The sequence below is a fragment of the Dreissena polymorpha genome, chromosome 2 (assembly GCF_020536995.1).
Source record: "Dreissena polymorpha isolate Duluth1 chromosome 2, UMN_Dpol_1.0, whole genome shotgun sequence".
Taxonomy (NCBI): domain Eukaryota; kingdom Metazoa; phylum Mollusca; class Bivalvia; order Myida; family Dreissenidae; genus Dreissena; species Dreissena polymorpha.
The window spans coordinates 134,173,908-134,194,942 of NC_068356.1; the positions used below are offsets into that span (position 1 = coordinate 134,173,908).

The window sequence follows — 21,035 nt, forward strand, 5'->3', positions numbered from 1 at the left end:
TGAAATAGGCTGACTCGGAAACAACATTTAAGAGCAAGGTCAAAACTTACCTATTTGAGCGATTCCACAATGCTTAGATACAGTCATGTAACCTGCAAGCTCACTAGATGATACCTCAATTTGTGTATATATGACGTTTTGTGAAGCGCAATATAATATTTATAGTTTTTGCGCTATACAAGTGTATTTGTATTTGTATTTATTTGTATAAATAAACGAAAAATGTATAACTCAATGATTGAACGTCACATTGCAATAGCGTCACAATACCAAGTATGTCACCATATCAGTAATTAACAATACTGGTAAGTCATGGAACGTAGCGTCACAATACCATCACGTCACAATACAAGTACGTCAAAATAGCAGAAACTCACAACACGAGAACGTCACAATAACTGCATACTAACAATGTAAGCGTTAATGTCAAAATATTAATGTAGCTGTGAAGGGGAAGTAATTCGAATAAAAAACTTAACACAATTTAGCATAAAGCCCCTCGATTGATCTCCCTTGTTAGATTCTGTATTAGTAAACTAATACACGTTATTGAAAGGCACGCCATTTTGTGGTAAATGTACTTAAACGCAATACCCATAGGTGTGACCGCTTTTCGTATTATTTCAGTTTAATTCAAATTCTTCCCATAAAATGGCACTTATAAATTCTCTACATTGAACCGGTAGGGGATTTAAAGTTAAAAAAAACATCGTCCGCCCTTTCGTAATCTTTCCGCGTGCGCACCATACATATATATATATCATTCACACCTTGAAGGATTTTCATGGAAATTTGTTCAGATGTTACGGTTATTTAGACGATGTTTAGAGGCTAATAGTCCGTCACGGCGGATCTAGGTCAAGGTCAGACTTGAGTGTTAAATATTTTGGCTTTTTGCGTTTGTTGGCTCTAAAACTCAGTTGCGCCTTTCAGGTATCAAAGTCAAATTTGAATGACAAATATATAAACTAAATTCATATCAACTAAATACCTCCTGTACCATTTAAAGATCCAATATTGTCTTAACATGTTCGGGCATTGAGGCTATTTGTAGAAGGAATTAGTCACTTAAAGGTCACGGTCACAATGTTTTGTCGAATGATCGAACCAAAAGTTCCTCTACTCCATATATCATTTGCATGAAGGATTTACATGAATTTCTCACTGTATGTCATAGAGATAAGGTTCAGAAGGCATGGGCCTTGGGGTCAGTATCTCCTACAACCCTGGTCTTTCTGACGTCATCAACTATTTATAGAATACCTTTGCTTCAAAATACAGACGCAATCGTAAAGACGATATTACCATGTTCAGTTGTCGTAGTGCTTGACTGCTAACCTCCCATGGGTTTACTACTGAAACAATTAAACAATTAAACAATTGCTGTTTTGCGCAGGCAACAGCAAAATTTCACATATGGATTCTAAACGTTATTCTAAAGGTTGGACTACATCTTAAGTTTATTAAGGGTTGGATCCAAAGAAGATTTACCGAAATTCATAGCAATTAGATTTTACTCCGTTATTAATCGAAGGATAACTAAAATAAATATATCACCTGCTGCAGTTTTCGGTTTGGCGCGAAAGCACGCGGGTTTGTCGTACTAGGCGCAGACGAACGATGACGAGCGACGCAGTCGTTCGTTTACAATTTTGGGTTCCCACTCAAACTGTAACAAGCAATAAAACAATTGTTCCATCTTTCTTTTTATGGAAAAAAAGATCAAAACGTTATCTTACAGCAAGTGATAACATTCACCTTTATGGATAAAGGTTGTAACAGGAATATACGTTAAGCATTTGGTAGCTTATAAAAATATACTGCATGTAATACGCTGGAAGCACTCGGAAAAAAAATAACCGGAAAGCGTTACTTAGCAAACATGACAATAGCTTAACACTCCGATTTCGGCACTTCGACACGTGTACAAAAAGTCTGCACAGGCTAATCAGGGACGACACTTTCCGCTTTTATGACATTTTTCGTTTAAATGAAGTCTCTTCTGAGCAAAAATTCAATTTAGGCGGAAAGTGTCGTCCCTGATTAGCCTGTGCGGACTGCACAGGCTAATCTGGAACGACACTTTACGCACATGCATTATGTCCAGTTTTCTCAGAACAGGCTCATTGATTCCCACGGAAACTCACCTCCTCTTCTTTGGCGCCAATTTTCACGAGAAACTCGTTTTCGGTGCGAGATTTCTGCAGCCCTTGCTCACTACCCCGCCGCTGATCCATATCAGCATCGTCGGACATGACGTCACGATATGTTAACCAGTGCTGTCGATTCTGTGAAATACTGACGCCATTATGAAATATGTTATCATGTCACTTAACTTATGTGTTCAGGCACACATAAATCGATACTATCAGAACTGATACTCTGCGAAATTCGTTATCGCATTCCGACTACATAAATATCAGAACAAATGCATGTCCTACAAGTCTCATATCTACTTCACTCCATTACAAGCAACATTTAATCCAGTGATTATTATGTCAAACAAATAAAGCTAAAACTAATGTAGGATAGTATATTTTTTAAAGTGAGTGTCCTTTATGTGTGACAAATTGGGCACAATTTATGTGTATGCTATTTTACGTGTTAAAAACGATGTTGTATCAGTGAAGTTGTTAGAAACTCAGTCGTTGGGCTCGTATACCTTCAAATCCTATTGTAGCTCATACATTTTGGTTGTTTTTTTATAGACACTGTTAGAACGGTCTCAAACAAGATACTTACATATGTTTATGTGTATGCCCACTTCAGGTAGGACACGTTGAGCATCACCAAAAAATGTTACTGGTTCAAAGCATCGCTCGTTTCAAATCCTGTCGAAAATACATATTGCGATTCCAGAAGTATTTTAATTATATGTGATTAACATTGTGTTACTGTATAAATTAACTAAAATTGTGTAGCTAATCCCATTGTTGTTCAATAAATAAGAAAGGTTAAGAAAGGAAAGACCTTGAAAAATCTTGAATGATTTTACTGGTGCATGCGTCCTACCTTTAAACAGGATGGGAGGTAACACTGGAGGAAGTGTGATATAATTGCGGTCACATAATTCTGACATAAATATTAATAATACATTTGCAGTTTGTGAGTCACTCTGTCCAAATATAAAAAACTGACTCTTAATCAATATATTTCGAGCATTTCTAAGTCGAAGAAACTCAAACTGCGCTTGGTTTGCATGTTTATTTCAATATCCTTTAGTTTGGTGGCTGATTTCTGCCATGTTGTTCTGCAGTCTTTGCGGGTTTTAGGCAATCTCTACGCCATCTCCTTGCTCTCACATATAATCTCTGCCGACACAAGAAAATCCTATCAGATTTGGTAGGATTTTATTTATTGGTTAAAGTATTATATTATGAAAAGTATTATTTATTTTTTTACAATTTGAAAATAGTGTATAATATTAGGTTCATAATAATAAAAAAAAATACCTAAATTAAAAAAGTAAAAATAGCAACGGTAGAGATTAGTGTACCACGTGGCTAGGTCACCATCACGTGGATCGTTATGAAGGCATGGATCAATCTCCACGCAGAGTTGTCGTTCCTTGCTCTCAAATACAATATCTGCCATCACAAGAAAATCCAACCACATTTGGTAGGATTTTATTTTATTGGTTTAAGTATTATATTATGAAAAGGAGTATCATTTTCTTTTACATTTTGAAAATAGTGTATAAGTTGAGGTTCATAATAAAAAATAATAACCTAAATTTAAAAAGGGTAAACATAACAACAGTAACATTATTTTACCACATGGCTAGGCTATCATCACGTGATTGGTTATAATGGCAGGGATTTGATCCATCTATGCTGGTTACCGTCGAATGTCTGCGCGAAGATTGGGCAGGGATTTGATCCACTCTTGATCAGCAGACGATTTATTCCGTAATGTTACGTAGATAGTCGATGTATCACGATTGGTATTTGATCTAGGTTACGCATGCGCAATTATTTTCCTTCTACATTACATATAAAATAGTTGAAGTTCGATAACAATTGGAAAGACAAATGCATAATCTTTTGAAAATAAATGATGTCATTGATTTATATGCGGTGTAACTCAAATAATTACCATAAAATAGGCACACCGGTTTTGACAGGTACGAAGGCGGCCATTTTGGGCTCAAATAGTATGACCTACTTTCAAAGCCGGAAACCATCAATAGAAAAAGTAGAGCACAATAATTGCCTTTTTCTAATTGCTTACAAATATACCTTCAATTTGATACCAAAACATACCATTTGCAATGCATTTTACAAATCCTAGGCTGCATGCACTGAACAATGTGTGCTTAGTATCAAGTTGACTGCATGTAACCCTGCAAACAGGAGTTCCGGTTTGGGGCTATGTGACCTCTAGCTACGCTGGTTCCCATTAAATCTCTGCGCGGAGGTTGGGTTTTAGGATCGCCAGTACGACAACATGCCAGAAAGACAAAGGGGATACGCATGTCATGATAAGCGTATTGGCGGCCTTTCTGTTCTTTGGGTGGGTATATTTGTCGTTCTGTCGAAAAATAAAGGTGTCATAACGACAAAAGAGGCAAACTGTTATACTTGTCATATTGATTTTTATTTTTTGTTTTGGCTGGTATATATCTATCGTTGTTTCGCGCTGGCAGGTTAAAGGTTCTTCAACATGAGAAGACAACAGAACGACAATGAGGGCAACGAAAATCATAAATGACGATTGTGCACCCTAATTGTTGTTCTGCGGGGGTCGGTTTATCATGATAGCATGTTGCCAAACTACTTGAAACCCTCTAACATACCGGGAAGACGTGACAGAATCAGCCGCCATTATACTAGTGTTGAAAATGAGGCCTTGTTTTGTGGGGATTTTAAACGTTTTCCATCTTGTGTGGCAATTAACCACTGCATTTTATTGTTCCCATGCTTACCATCAACATTGACAAAGCGCAATTTCGCGGAACATAATATATCTGTTTCCCTGAAATGCTTTATAAATAAGTTTATAAATATGTTTAAACTAAAAAAAGGAGAGAAACTATATAAGAATTATTTCTTTCGTTTCAATCCTTTTCTGACATCTATTGTATTGTGAATTTTGATATATTATACTTTCCAAAAGAAATAAATCTATTTAAAATAAATAAGTCGATTGCCAACAACTACTTTGGGCAGTTGTGTTGTTTTCACAATAATTAATTCGCTGTTCAAATCCTCATTTCAAACTGAGGCACTGCTTCACCTTTGTAAAAAGGTTCACTATAATACTGTATATTTGGCAATTAAAATTCTGTGCAATTCTGCAATTCTAATGTTTGCATTTCTTCAAATCGAATTCTGTGCATTTCTGCAATTCTAAGTCTGTGCATTTCTGCAATTGAAATAGTGTGCGGTTCAAATCATGTTCATTTCTTCAAGTCAAATTATGTACATTTCTGGGATTCGCATTCTGTATATTTGTGCAATTCAAATAGTGGGCATTCCTGAAATTCAAATTCTCTGCATTTCTGCAATTCTACTTCCGTCCGTTTCTTCAATTCGAGTTCTGTGTATTTGTGCAATTCGAAGTCTGTGTATTTCAAAATTCGAATAGTGTGGATTTCTGCAATTGAAATTATGATGTTTCTTCAATTCTAATTCTGTGCATTTCTGCAATTTGAATTCTGTGGATGTCTGCAATTGAAATAGTGTGCATTTCTGAAATTCACATTCTGTGCATTTCTGCAATTCTAGTTCCGTCCGTTTCTGAAATTCTAATTCTTTGCATTTCTTCAACAATTCTGTGCATTTCTGCAATTCGGATAATGTCCATTTCTGCAATTCAAATTCTGTGCATTTCTGCAATTTTAATTCTGTTCATTTTTGCAATTCTAACTCCGTGCATTTTTTCAATTCTGTAAACATGCCGATTGTGTAAGCATATAAATGAAAAACGAAAGGATTATTGCTTGATTTTGCTTTTTTGTGGTTTTACATTATTTACAGAACATAAGTTAATAATAAAATGTCAATAATGCACAATGTATGAACAACAACTCAATTTTTTATTATAAAAGTTATATGCATTACATCTGTTTGTTCATCGTGAGATACAAGATACATCAATTATGACCAGAAACAGCAAGAAAGATGATAATTTAAATCAAAAAATTCTAACTAAACAGATAATAGGGATGCATTAAAGGGGCCTTCAACTTGAAATTTGAAACTTGCTAATTTGATGAAACGCCAATTTATATAATTATATTCAATGGCGTTGTACAAAACATATAAATATACATGCAATTGATAAAAATAAGAGTGATTGATACTTTTATGCAGCATTAATTAAATGATTAATAATCTAAAAATGTGTGATATAAATAAAAATGCTGTAAGAAACTTAAGCAATAAAACAATACAGGCTACGATATTAAAACACAGGAAAAATAAAATATTATGTAATAAATTGATATAACTAGGGTTAAGACAATAATTATAATGATATTATGAGAAAAGTTTTGGCAACATAAAGATACTGTTTTATCATTAACTGTAAGGAGACGTGAAAGGATATTTCTGCACTCTGGCTGTCGGATCCCACAGCTACCGGTCGACTTTCACCCTTACGGACACTTCTTTTGGGTTTTAACCGTATTTGAACTATTGTGATCACAAGTCACAAATAGACTGACCAAGTGTGACTACAAGACACAACTTGAAAGTTAAAATTTAGTGTGACTATAAGACACAATTAGAGGGGCTAAGCGTGACTAAAAGACCGCTGAGTGATGTCATTCAATCATTGAGCAGAGAAGCCCTAATGATTTTTGGTTACCGGTCACTTGTACAATAAATATCCTTTTTGAGCAAAGAAGCCCGCACAATTCTTAAATTTCTTAGTCCTCTGAGTCATGGTTGTTGGACAAATAAGCCCATACAACTGTGCGTCTATTTGTTTTGAAATCACAGGTGTTCAAATTAAAATAGGTTGTAAAAGTCTCTGAAGAGAAATGTTTTCAAATTCCTTTTGAAATGTCTATTGAGACAGAAGTCCGAATCTTTGATGGTAGGTCATTCCACAGTTTCGGACCAACAACTCCGAAACTCCTGTCCATTTCACTCCTGATTTCACGAAAAAGGAAAAGTTCTAAAATACTGTGTTTTTTACAATTATTAGTTTATACTGATTAAAATATCACGACTGGTATATTTCATTACTTGAAAAAGTTGTTAAGTTTTCATATTTTCAGGATATTTGGTAATAAAGTTGTACTGTGTATGTGTACCAGGTAACTACCAGTTAACTATAAATAACGCAAGTAGATTGATCATCATCGTCACGTGCTAAACCCAGGAATGCAAATTGTGCATGCGTAGTGAATTGTTTATATTTTATATATAACATGATCAATCTACTTGCATTATTTAAAGTGTGTATATCGTTATGTCACCTATTTTCGCGATGTACTTTCGATTTCACATCGCGAAATTGTATTACCGAATATACTGAAATTAGTATTTTTTAAAGTCATGTAATATACCAGTCGTGATATTTTTATCAATATAAACTAATAATTGTAAAAAATACGATATTTGAGAACTTCTCTTTTTTTCTTAAATCTGGTTGACGGCCCCTTTAAATACTTTAATGCTTGTCATGGAAAACGGACACATCTTTGGTCTCCAAAACATCTGGATACATAAACTCAGATTCAAATATGCATAGATAACAATATTTACTAGATGTTTTTCTCCCCTGAATACATGTGGTGATAATCGTTGTAGGCCTTTCATAGTTATATAACTAACTAAATTTATCAAACATAACTATTCGCAATATCGCAATATTTAGCATTATTCAGCATTATTGTTTTATTTTAATAACTTTGAAACTCGTTAGAGTTTTTTATTTGTGGATGACATTCCTTAATTTTTTAAGGACACTCAATGAAGTGGGATAAAGAGAACAATAAAATATAATTGAAAAAATTGGGGTCAAACATGGGAGTGACTAATAATATTAATTATTTGTGACTTTTCTGTTATTAAGCAACTGCTATAATCCTAATGTTTATATCTTTCATAATAAAATTAGGCAGATTAACCACCAACTGCACTGCATCCTTCAGTATTGACTAGAGACTCATAACTTAAATTTGAAATGTCTTTAATAGCAAACTGGGGCAATAATTGAAGGGAAACAACTGCTGTTTTTGTATATTACAGAATCTGTGTTACCTCTCTTAGACATTAAAAATATTTGTTTAATATTTTCAAGACAGAACAAGACAGATAAGAGTTTGTAATTTATTAATATATATAAATGACATTGTAAATGATATTCAAGCTCATATAAACTTATGCAGCCGACACTAGTTTATTCGTGGTTGTTCACAATCCAAATTCTGCAGCCGCCGTTTTACAACGCGATATAGACACAATTGCAAATATATTGTTGGTAAAATTCAATCTATTGAAGTCAGAATCACTTGTTATATCGCGTAAGAGGGACAAACCCTATCATACCCCTATCCATATGTACGATACTCCGATTCCTGCAGTAACTAGTCACACTCATATAGTCGTTATTCTGTCAAATGATGGAAGTTGGCATCAACATTTTGAGTGTATTAAATAAAAGGCTGGTCACGTGTCAACCTTTTAAAAAAGCTTCGTTTTCGTCTTGACCGGAGATCACTTGAAATAACTAACTTCACGTTTATTCGACCTATTCTAGAATATGCAGATGTTGTATGTGATACTTGTACGATGTATGAAAAAAATGAGTTAGATCAAATTCAAACTGAAGCAGCCCGCATTGTTTCCCGCTGTACCCAACGTGTGTCCTTAAAATTACTTTCTAACGAAATTGGCTGGGAAACTCTTGGCCCAAGAAGGTCCAAACCGAACTCATTCTTTTCTTCAAAATGGTCATAGGTCTTAGACCAGAATATCTGTCCTCACTGTCCCCACAATCAGTTGGCGAGCGATCTGCAAGATCACTACGTAATGCATTCCACTTAGATGGTGCTCGGACTCGGACTTCTATGTACCAACATTCCTTCTTGCCCTAAACAATTGCTGCTTGCAGTGCTCGGAAATCACTTCCAGTCGAAGCACAGCTTGTTGATGACATATCTGATTTTTAAAAGGCCCTGGATCTTAACAAACCCCGTAGTAATCCATTGCTCTGTGATGGTAAGCGAAGACAACAAGTGCTGACACACGTCTAAGAACTAACTGTAGTTCTCTTAATAAACACGTATTTGATAGAAATCTGGTTCCATCGCCACTATGTCAATGCGGAAAGAGGACACTACTCACTTTTTACTGGTCTGTCCATTATATGCAGCTATAAGATTAACTTTAGTAAGAACTTAAGAACAATACACGGATATATCACTCCGCACATTACTGTATGGATATGATAATATTTCCATCAGATATAATCTTGCAGTCCATAGTTTCATCGAAGGCTCAGGGAGGTTCAGAGTGGTATAACTATCGGTTCTCTATGTTTCAACATGTTTTTACACACAATTTCCTTGATTATAATTACACCAGCAATATATATTTTTTATACATAGTTTCAACATTTTTAAACAACTTTGATTCCAATCATACTCACAAACTTGTGTAAACTCGAATGATTTTTAAAATGTTTTGTGTTTAAAATGCAAATACCGTCACTATGTTTGTAAATATACTACTGAGGAAAGGGACTCTACAAGCCTAGCTATCGTTCCAATCCTATAAATTTTAGATGATTGCAACCTTTGTTGTAAAACACATTCTTGAATAAATATGTTTAAACCAAAAACACTATACAGACAGTGATTGATGTGATGAAAGACTTCCGCAAACAAGAAAGATCATTTGTTAACTTCTTGAAATGTATATACAATGTTTTTCTTGAATTCTTAAACAACTCGCGGATGGTGTTTTACATTTTATTGTTTTGTTATTACATTTGTAACTTTTGCTATATCAGCCTTCGACGAATGCTAAAGTACATCGACGTTTTCGTTTGAAGTAGAGCAACATTTCAGCTTGTGTATTTATTCGATTAAAATAGAAGACACATTGTGCTTAGAAGACGAATACAAATAGGATCTGGCACCAGTTGTCATATCATACCATATTTTATTAAATGAGATCAGGAATTTTGTTAGTGAGCGAGCCTTTGGCGAGCTTACTAACGAATTTCCTGGACGAGTTTAATAAAATATGGTATGATATGAAAACGAGTGTCAGATCTTTTTTAGCACATGCTTTTAAATAAGCAAATTAAATAAATATTTACGCAAACATTATAATAAATCCCAAATGTTGTTTACAGTTCGTGACGTCATTTGACGTTACAACGTCATTTCAGCAAAATAACAAAATGCGATTGGTCAATAAACGAAAACTAAGCCAATTAAAACGCTAAAAATGTTGTTTTACACATGTGTAATATAAACGGAATATTACGCTAGTCAATTGTTCCAAGAGTTTGTATCACTCGAGTGGCTTGTGTGATGACGTATCACACGAGAGGCGGAGCCTCGAGTGTGATGCGAAATAGCACACGCCACGAGAGTGATACAAACTCTTCGAACAATTGACTAGCGTAATAGATCTATTCCTTTTATTATATACAACAACTAACGAAAACAGTTAACAAATGTATTTTTTACTTTAACAAAACTGACAAAACAATGACTAAAACGGTACACCATAGTTCATTTAAGACGCGTATGAATACAGTTAATGTAAATTAACGTGTAAACATTCGAACCGGGAAAACACAGGTTTCCGACACGCTTACCTTAATGCCATCGTTAATCCAATTGTTATAACAATTAAGTTGACAACTTTTAACCGATGTTTATAACAAAAACGTTTAAACGATATGCACTTCCACTTCTATCTTCCATGTCTTTATCGAAACTTAGTTTAAACCACACTATTTTATTGTATTCCTATCGAAATATACATTTATGCATAATAAACACACACTCCAAAATACGTTTTTAACACATAGTTTACTGCTAAAAAAACACCAGGTCCGACATGTCCTTACAGAGTTTAGATAAAACTATTGTGGGGTTTGTCACAGAAATGACGTCACACGATGTACTACGTAATATATTTCGTAATAGGGTATGTAAGTCTCGTCATTTGACCACCGATATTTCTATTTTCGGTGCGTGTAATGTGACGTCATTAAATGGGTCGAAGTAGTCCGGCTAGTATGGTAATACGGAATTGGAAACAGCGAGTAGCGTAATACGGGATTTTTGACGATGCTGGAACAGCAGCGTCCAAGGTTTGATAACCAGTAAAAAAAATCTTCACAATGGCGCCCTATGTAAAAGACCGAGCCAGTCCGATTGAGATAACTCGATTTTTCAGTTACTTCCCTTGGCATTCGCCACTGCGTAGAAAATTGCTCGTTGATTTTCATTGATAACATTCTCCTGGCAGAGTTGTCGTTCGTGTTGATAAAGATAAATATTAATAGAAGAGCATATCCTGGGGAAACAGATTCAATAAGTGTATCAGAACGTTAATTTCAAATTAGTAATTTTACATCCATTTTATTTTTATGGACGAATGAAACAACTATATATTTTCTCTGTTTTGTTTGATATTTGTTCTCGATTTAGTAAATAAATTGCTAATAAAAACATGTAAAATTAACTTTTTACGTGATCACAAAACTAAAGAATGAGAACGATTTCGAACCTGCAAATTGTAAACGCTGCACTGCTATGATATATATAGATAAAACAACATTTCTTTACCTAATTGTCCGTCCCGCTAGCGCAGTGGTAAGGACGTTCGCTTTTTCACCTTTACGACACCGGTTCGATTCCCGCTCCCGGCGCAATGTTATATTTTGTATGTTTTGTGGTCACCATTCCTGACAGTTGTTTTTTTCCGGAAAATCTCATCCCCCCCCCCCCCCCGTAGCATTTGACCATATAAAAAATTAAAAAGTATTTCAGTACAAAACAAATAGCTGGAAATTGCAGCTATCATTTAAAATTCGTCCCAACTGTCGTCAATCTAATCTTATTAGGTAGGAGTGCTCAGCCTCAGCGCGGAAGTAACTCATTACCTTGGAAAAACACAAATACACACACTGGGTGCAGCCTAGGCGCGTATAGACTCAAACAAGGCAACAAACTCAAGTGCGGGCACAATCATTTAAAATTTACATATTGAATACGATATTCTAACAGAAATTACACAACCACCTAAGTGTACATACCATGTTTGATATTTCGTTCGATTGTTAGATTTCAGCATATACATGTATAAGGTCATTTTGCTATTAGTTAACTTATCCATATGTTCGTGGGCGAACTCGGATAGTCAAGTGCTCATACGATTGAGCTCACATGGTCCGGCTATGTGCTCATACCTACTTTCGAGAATCATCATGAATGTATTGCCATACTTAATGAACAAGAATGTAACCCGGCTCCCAGTTTCGCTCAATGGGTCAAGTTACCCACGGGTACTACTTCCCCGTACCCCTAAACTTTTTTTCGTACAAAAAATGTTTCGTACGCAAGTTTTTTTCGTACCAAATTTTTTTTCGTACCCAAAATTTTCGTACCCAAATTTTTTATCGTACCCAAATATCCATCCTCTTCTAAAGCATCGTCACACCAGTACTGCCAGTACTTTGATTTATTTCAACGATTGATACAACCTGTATTTTGTTAAAAGCATTAAACATGTATATAATATATACGGAATATTACGCTAGTCAATTGTTCCATGTGTTTGTATCAGTCGAGAGGCTTGTGTGATGACGTATCTCACGAGAGGCGGAGTCTTATGTGACATAATTTCAGAGAATCAAAACATTTAATTTCTGTATGCGTCTGTAAGGGTCAAATGTGCGTTTTTGTCTGTATAATGTTATGTATATATTTAAAAAACAAAACATATACTATAGCAAAACCTTCAAGTTGAACGATTATTAAGGACTATATTAAATAAAAATGTATAACATTTAAATCAACAAAACAATTTGCAATATATATCGGTGAATATATTTTCATAAAAAGTCGTAATAGATAAAACCGTTAAAGAATCGTAATTCGTAATCGCATGTAAACTTAAATAATTGCGACCGTGTGCAGCAAGGCTGAACGATTGACGTAAAAGCTGTATAATGTTTGCGAACAGTCAGACAAAAATAGCAAAAGAAAGTCCTTTCGAAATTAAACATTTATCGTGTGCGGTTGACTCATTAAACCTGAATACTTACGCAAGTTTTTTATACTTAAAGGTCGGCATGCTACATTTGAATTGGATTATGTATGTACGTTTCTTAGTTACTAACAGTTTCAAGTTTAATTACATAAAATGAAATGCCTTGCAGTTTCGTTCGTTTAAGATACACACACACACACACTTCAACTTTTATTTAGCATCCAGTATGCAAATAGATTGCCACAAATTATAATGACGAGGAGAGGACCAAAGCGTTATGGTAAGCGTTACTATTACAATAAAGTACAGTCCAGATATCAAATTTGTCAAATTTGGACAAACTCAATCTTTATCGTGGATAAAACACTTTCGAAATAGTATTTACCGTATGTTGCATTCAAAGCGTTCCCGAAGAAAAAAATCTGTATGCCCAAACTATGACCATGGAATAGATTGCAATGATTGTATCTTCATAATTCAAACGGCAATGTCAGATGTTTCACTCTTTTTAGAGGTCTTGTTCTATTTAAAATAATACAAATTTGATGACATTGTTAACAACTGGTTTGATATGTACCAACAGGTTGCTTGAAAGCGTAGATAGTCTTGTGTTTATGTTCATGTACATGCCTAATGGGATCTACCTTGCAATTAGAGCTTTGTATTACTTTTCAATAGATTAAGTAACTCTGTAGCTCTCGAGAGACATCCATAGTATGAACTCTACCAATACAATGAAAGGAGTATACTTGAGACATTTGACATTTATGCTTAGATAAATAGCCGGATCGTGGCCGGATTGTTTACGGCCATCAACACCAGAACGGGTTCTACTTTTTGGCAGCCAAACATGTGTCTCGTTTTTCTATATAAGACAGACAGACAGACAGACAATTTTATTGGCGAATACAATCAGTACATAGCCATTTAAACATAATACATATTTCAATTAAATAGCATGTCAAGCAAATGTGATTGATAGAAATTAGTTTACATACGGAGAATATTATTAACATATTCGATGTGAACTTAATATTTGGAATCTTACTTTTACTGAAACAATAGATATTGAGTTAAGTATTATAACTGCTATAACATTTAACCGTTCCTATTAAGAGCGACAAACGAAGACAATACCAAATAGGTATTAAATTAATTATAATAATGACTGAAAATAATATTAAAGTATTCCTATATAAAGATAATTACAACAACGACAATACAAATATGTATTCAAATAATTATAATAACTACTGATAGATAATAACTTAATAATAATAATAATAAAAATAAATATATAAGACGCGTGTCATTGAGGGAATATAATTAGTTTTATTCACGGATAATGTGTTATTGTATTCATGCTAAAATTTTGGATTTCCCTCAACATTTGTAAGAACAATAACAATTCAAAGTCGTTTAATCCGTCGCAGACGATGAAAAGATATATCGTACTAGATTATGATTACGAGCAAATTAGTCATTTTAAGAAAACAACCGTCTTGCAAAACAATAAACGCCACATCTCTTGAAGAACACTTAAAGCACTTAAAACACTTAAAACGTATGAAGTTGAAACATGCTTTTAAGTGTGCAGCTATTCATAATCACACAACAATATATCGTCACCTTTAATACATTTCATACGCTTCATGATCGCTGTTTACTGCAATTGGAACACCAGGAAGTACAAAGTTTGGGCAGGGTATATAGTTACACAATTTATGGATTTAGCCGAACAAGAGCTCAGATTACTTGCAGATATATAACTGTTTAAAATATTGAAAACATTGACTTTCAGTCAGCCTGCGTAAAGGTTGGCAAATATATTTGCATGAAACGATTAATGTCCTAACTTGACAAAGGCAAATGTGTGATAAAATTTAAAATAATTGAATTGCGTATGCTGACTTTGTCTCTGAATACTTCAAATGTAAAAGCATGGAATCGAGCGTTGATAACGATGTTTTAGTGAAAATCAGTGGTTCGTTACTTGATTGCCAACTATGCATGGACAAATATGACAGTCCCCGGATTTTACAATGCCAGCATAACCTCTGCAAAGTGTGTCTCCATGAGTTGGCACGGAAACACTGTTTAAAGCCTGGAAGTAACGTTGTCAAGAAGTCTTCGTTTCCATGTCCATCTTGTCGAAGGGAGTGCAAACTCGGCAAAGCCGGGGAGATGATGACCAATTACAAATTACTAAAGCGCTTTCCAGAAAATAGACTCTTGAGATTGCTGAGGGAAGGAAAAGTCAACTCAACATCATTGAACACAGATGAACAGATAATTGGCGAGAAAACTACGCCTTGTAAGAGAAATGTTATTATTGAAAAAGTGATGGACGCTGACAGACAAGTGAATGAGGAGAAAAACATTTTTGAAAAGAAAAGAGTTAAAAATCGGCAAAATACGTCGTCGAGTGCAATGAAAGATTCGGCTTGGAAAAGTGATTTTGTACTAACACGGTGTTTTATGTACGTACATTTTTTACGTTGCATACTGAAGTTCTTTTACGAATATAATAAATCCATGATACTATCTGCGTCGAATCAAAACAAAGAACTGCGCCATCGAGCAAATACTTACGCACTTGTAACCGGGCTAGTGGAGGTTTGCAACGAAATCCGATCTTTGCCTGAAACCAAACCAGTGGTGCCAGATGTCGGAGCTATAGCAGACACAATACTATCGCTAGAGGAGACTATTGCGCAATTTCCTTTTGAAGTGGTATTGTACAACAATATGTCGGCATTTGAACAAACGGTCTTAACTAAAATACTAATGGACAAGGAAGAGAACAAAACCCTTTTCAGCAAGATATTATATAGCTTGAAAGCCATTTCTGCAAATACTGTGAAAATGGTGTTAGTTTGGCCACTGAAAATCATGATGATGTACAAACGATACTTTTCATGAAATGTTTCGGTGAAAATTTCAGGTAATTAGTGTTGAAATGTGCACTGGTTAAATAATTGTTGTTATTAAACAGTGTATAGCTTGATAGTAATATTGATAAATTGAAATGTTGTATTCTTGAAATATTATCTTTCTTATTTTGGCACCTATCGATTGCCGATGATGTGTCATGGAAAACCCAAAAATAAAATTTAGCTTATAGCGCATGTAGACATCTCGTGCACAACGGTTACATTACATTCATGTATGTGAGTGCAAGGAACGACAACTCTTCGTGGAGATTGGTAGACGATTGGTAGAATTATCGACCATACAATTGACACGTTATTCTTGTTAAGACTATCATGAATATATTGATAAAATGAACCCGTGAACAAACAGCTTGTATCAGATAGGTACATGTGTTTGGTGCATTTTCATTAAATATCATCGACCACTTACAATATCAACGGTAACGGGTAGCCTTTTTATTGCGTTAAAATGGAAAACAATACACTGGAGAGTACATATTTAAACAAATATTTGGTTTATAAAAAGAGTTTTGATCGGACTTACAGCGATGGAGAGCTTACAGTGGAGACTATGTGTTTTAATACAAATGTGGTTTCTTAAAGGGTATTTGATTGACCTTAACATAAACTGATAGAGAGCGTATCATTTCTTATTGGATCGCTGGTAAGAATCGCAATAAACTATATAGCTCGCCTGTTGCATAAAACGCAGATATTCGTTTGATTTGGAAGAAAATCGTCAATGGCAAAAGAAGACAGGGTAAATGCTTATATAAGTGCATCAACTATAGAGTGTATGTAACCATTCGGCAGTCCTCGTATATTGCCGTGCCAGCATAACCTGTGTGCGGGGAAAAGTGTCATTGAAACATTGTATGCAACCAAAAAATGGTATTATCAAGAAAGAAACATTCCCATGCCCAGCATGTGGACGTAATTGTAAACTGTGTAAAGCTTGAAAAGCTATGACAAAAGAAAAACGTTTAACCATTAAGCTGAAAACAGACTTTTGAAATAAATCATTTGGAGTCGTTTAACAGCTGAAGAGTATTCGAATTGGACAAAGATGCTCGAAATTAGTCTACACATACTGATAATGGTTCAAAACAGATCATGGGGAACACAATCCATGTTTCCGTATGCACATTGCTTATAAATTATATTTGGACTTCCAGGAAAAGAGCTCGTTTGTGTATATAAAGAGTTTGATGATCAATCAATGTTGAAAATAATCCTGAGATATATATTCACTTGTTTCTGCGGTTTATGGTGTATATGTGTGCTATTATTACCGCCATTTGGATAGTGTCATAGAATCTTGTATTGAGACGTGTCATTTTTCTTTTTGTTTATATGATGATAATATGTCTATCCCCGCCCACCCCACCCCCTCAAAATCTGCAAAGTGCTGTGTTTTATGATTTTGTGCTTTACTTTTCTATGACGATAAAATGATTTTATTAAGATCGCTATTTTAGTTATAAAGTAAGATTTTTTGTCAATAAAGATCCTTATTTAAATGTGAACAAAACTTGTGTACATTAAATAAGGGCAACGAAAAACTGTGTTGCAGACCTACCTACTTTGGTACTCCTGTCGATCCTGTATTGCTTACAGTACAAAACATTATTATCCATGTTTTGCTTACATATACCAGAAAAATAATTGCCAAATTTGCTTATTTTGAAAATGCTCGACTATTGATAGGAAAATAGAGAATACTAGGTAAGTGTTTTTTAATACGCTTTACAAGCGACACTTACGAGCCTAAGCAAATGATTGACGTTTTCGTGTGTGTGTTCTATACATTATAATATTATATTTAAGTGATCATTTCCTACTTGTGTGTGCTTGCCTTAATTTTCTCATTTCTTAAGTCTCACTGTCTGTTACTTCGCAAAAGCTGAAATAACTCCAAAAGTGCATAAGATCATATTACCACGAAACACGACATTGGTACGAAAACTGATAACTTGCTTATGCATGACCCTAAATGTTCCTGATGTCAAATTTCAGATGTTATTTTATCTACAAAATCATGCCAACATAACTCTCAAAGCATTAACAATACATATACTCATGAATCATGAAACTTTCTAAACACGTGAAAAATAACAAAATTATGCGCACTATATTTCTAACAGAGACCAAACTTCTGGCTATTCTAAACAAAATAATAACATACGGGTTTGCCAATCGGAATTGGATTTGATATTACAATTTTAAGTGAACAAAACATTATATTCGATGGTAATACATAATATGTTTATAGGTGTTTTCTTCGGTAGGAGACTTCCCATTTGCTTGCAATACTGTCAGAGTAATGTTGATACTCCTTTACGGTTTGTGTTTGTTTGTTTTTCTTTTAATTGTACTCCGATATACACAGTACACTATTTTGAGATATATTAACTTTTGTTAGTATCGTTTTACGACTGTTTAAACTTTTAAAAAAATGTAAATGTATGTGTATTCCAAGGATATATAGTTTCGTTAGTAGACTATAGCTGGGACCTCGTTGTGTACTGTATTCGTATTTCCTACTAGTGTACATTGCATTTATTTCGTATAATAAGTTATGTAGCGGTTTCATTTGTCTGTCGCAAGATATTCCATCGAAATAGAGGAAAATACATGTATTCATATCGGTTACGCAGTCATGATATGTCAGAAATTATGAGCAGCAAGTGATCAACCATTTCTAAAAAATTCGTTTGAATAAAAAAACTTTAAGACGTGTTTTTCTTAAACAATTTTCAATGAGATCCGACACACATGAGATTTCAAGTGCTATTATTTGTTACGGAACTGTTCGTTGGAAGTACACAGACTATCATGAAATGAACCAGCACCCATGCAAGGCAGACTCATTCTGTGTGGTTTTTTTTAAATCTGATTTATGTTGCTGAAAGAGGTTTTTCTTCGGTTTGAGAATTATAGTTATTTTTTATAGTGTTTTGTTATTGAAATTCAGTCTCTTCTCACATTACAATATCATTTTATGTATATCATGATGGTGTTTTTTTTCAGATGGAAAACAACAATTTTTTTACCAGACCTAAGTACACACAATAAAGTTCTTATTATATATGCCAAATAAATAGATAAATGAACATTTACCCCGTTTTGTTTTAACAGTTGTTAAAATATTTTTAACGAAATTCAACGTGTCTATTTTTACACATATTTATTAAAAACAGAACTCTATACATACTCGTAGTTTTGTACTTTCGTACGGATAAATATACATCTTTTTGTATCTTATGTTGACTGGTAAATAATATTTGAGTGGCGTTGCTTTCTGTTTTGAAATCGCTGATTGACAACTTCTGCATCATCGCAATGTATATTCATAAATACATCGAAATGATGTCATACTTATTTTGGGCACTTGTCGATTGCCAATGATGTGTCATGGAAAAAACAAAAAATCAAATTTAGCTCATTGCACATAAAGACAATAAGATCATTCGACCATAAAATTGACACATAACTGTTGTAAAACAGATCATGAATATATTGGTTAAATCCCACCTTGAACCATTATAACAAAACAAAAAAGTTTGCACCAATTAGGAAAACTGTAATGTTACATAGTCATTAAATATCGTGGACCACTAACAATAGCAATGGTAACGTGTAGCCTTTTTATTGCTCTTGAATGGAAATATTACACACGAAACTATGTATTTAAATTCTTTTTTTTTTGGTGTATAAAACGGTATTTGATTGGACTTAAACCGATAGAGAGCGTATCATTTAATATGAGATCTCTGGAACAAACCGCAATAAACTATACAGCCCGCTTCTTCTATGTGTTTCATATTACGCAGATATTGGTTTTAATTTAACGAAATGTGTCAGTTGCAAAGGAGGAAATGGTAATTGCTGTAATAAGTGCATCTTAAATAGATGTCAGATATGTATGGAACCATTTGGCAGTCCACGTTTATTGTCATGTCAACATAACGCGTGTGCGGGGTGTCTTGGAAAGTGGGCATGGAAAAATTGTATCAAAAAAAAGGTATTATCAAGAAAAGGACATTCCCATGTCCGATTTGTCGACGTGATTGTTATCTGGGTAAAGCTGGAGAAGCTATAACAAAAGAAAAAACTTCTGAGGCGTTTTCCGGAAAACAGACTTTTGAAATAAATGATTGAGAGCCGTTTAAAAGCTGAAGATTGTGTATTCGAAAAAGATGTTCGATGTACGCATACAGATGATGGTTCAATAACAGATCATGGGGAACAAACCCTTTTTACCTATGCACACTACCGATACATTATATTAGGACTTCCGGGAAAAGAGTACGTTTGAGTATATTAAGAGTTTGTTGATAAATCAATGTGACAATAATCCTTAGATATTAATTCGCAGATGTTTTCAATTTATTGTATGTATGTGTGCTCTTATGGCCGCCTTTTGAATGGAACCTTGTTTTCATATGTTATCAAGTTTAAGTGTCATGTTTCTTTATTCCAGTTGATTATATGATAATACCATGTCTCCCACCTTCCAACCCTAAAAAAATATTGGCAAAGTGCTGTGGGGTAACGGTATATGCCTAACTCAATTCTGTTAAGGTTTCATGATTTTATTAAGATCGTTATTTTAGTTATTTCGTAAAGTAAATGTACAAAGACACTCAATTAGAATATGCATTAGGTATCTACTATAATGTGTATCTAAGACTTTGACTTTCTTAATTCTTAGTTTGTGGCAGAAATGTTTTTCATAAATGAAATAGAATGTTTGCACAATATTTACCTGCGTTAACAGTTTGCTATTTTTTTGATGCAAAAATGTTAACATGTGAGTAGGTTTTGTGTCTATTAATTGTTGTTTTGAAGATTAAAAATGGTCTTGTTAAAACTATTCTTTTTTGTTAATCTATTAGTGCCATTGAGAAGA

The 21,035-nt window shown here is 34.2% G+C and overlaps 1 long non-coding RNA gene across 1 annotated transcript in view; it reads right to left on the reverse strand.

Annotated features, from left to right (window-relative positions):
- Positions 1 to 1,557: 1,557 nt before the first annotated feature.
- LOC127869080 (uncharacterized) overlaps positions 1,558 to 21,035 on the reverse strand; it is a 31,126-nt gene continuing 11,648 nt past the window's right edge. The window contains exons 2-3 of the long non-coding RNA XR_008044394.1: positions 2,148 to 2,288; positions 1,558 to 1,669 (exon numbers count right to left, since the gene is read on the reverse strand). This is a non-coding gene — a long non-coding RNA (uncharacterized LOC127869080). The remainder of the gene's footprint in view (positions 1,670 to 2,147; positions 2,289 to 21,035) is intronic.